This window comes from Vicia villosa, linkage group LG5, assembly GCF_029867415.1.
Source record: "Vicia villosa cultivar HV-30 ecotype Madison, WI linkage group LG5, Vvil1.0, whole genome shotgun sequence".
Classification (NCBI taxonomy): Eukaryota; Viridiplantae; Streptophyta; class Magnoliopsida; order Fabales; family Fabaceae; genus Vicia; species Vicia villosa.
Genome location: NC_081184.1, coordinates 158,922,381 through 158,923,418, shown reverse-complemented (window position 1 = coordinate 158,923,418; position 1,038 = coordinate 158,922,381). Strand labels below are relative to the sequence as shown.

At 33.5% G+C, this 1,038-nt stretch overlaps 1 non-coding gene across 1 annotated transcript; it reads right to left on the bottom strand.

Annotated features, from left to right (window-relative positions):
• Positions 1-73, bottom strand: TRNAA-UGC (transfer RNA alanine (anticodon UGC)). Its single transcript has one exon. It is a non-coding gene; the product is annotated as a tRNA-Ala (tRNA).
• Between the last annotated feature and the right edge of the window lie 965 nt (positions 74-1,038).

The following is a 1,038-nucleotide window of genomic DNA, read 5'->3' as shown; positions in this document are numbered from 1 at the left end:
TGGAGATGCAGGGGATCGAACCCTGTACCTCTCGCATGCAAAGCGAGCGCTCTACCATTTGAGCTACATCCCCACATATATAATTAATGTTGAAAATTTTAAATCAACATAAGAGTATAATCTCTTAAAAATAATGGTAAATAAGTTTCATGTTTGATTAAAAATTTTAATTCTCGCAAAGAAGATGGAACACAATAAGAGTCGAATAAAACGCAAATCATATGTTGTTTAATATAAAATAACTGTCAAATACTTGCGATAACCCTTTAAAAATCATATAATCACATACGTATGAGACGGAGAATACTCTCAATACAAAGGCTCAATAATCTAAGTTTAGAACAAATTGGTTAAAAAAATTACCACTCAAGTAACGAAAGCATTAAAGAAAGTTTTTATAATGCAAATAACACATCTCAAATGAAAGAATGACAAAATACTACAGATGAATTCTCTATACTTTTAATTTTTGTCTGTGAGAAATACTATTTTTTAGTACCTCACACAAATAAAATAGTGGAGTAATCATATATAAATAAAATGATTAAATATGAAGTAAGTACATCTTTAAACCACTGATTTATGAAGAAAAGTAAAATAGGTTTCGAAGTCTGTTAAAAAATTGAAAAAAATATCAAAATGCACGAAAAATGGCTTAAAAGTCATCGAAGGACATTAGATGCGTGGAGATGCGGCATCATAAGGAGATAAGTTGCGACATAAAAGCCTCAAGGTGTATGTTTGGCAACCGAATGTGATGCATGAACCGCGGTTCGTTCTACGATTATCAATGGGTGACTGGAAACAAAGACGATGGTTAATTAGTAAGAAAGTGTTTGGAGGAAGTGGCTCGTGGACAATGCATATAATGATGAAAAGTTTCAAGTTATTGGAGGAAGAAACAACATGCATGTGACATCTATGAGACTCCAGTGATAGAGGTCAGGTGTGGAAGGAAGCGGTCCTTGAGAAGCAGGTCTGAATCGAGTGGTATGTGAGTATCAGATCGAGTCGATTTAGTTCATGGAACCATATGTT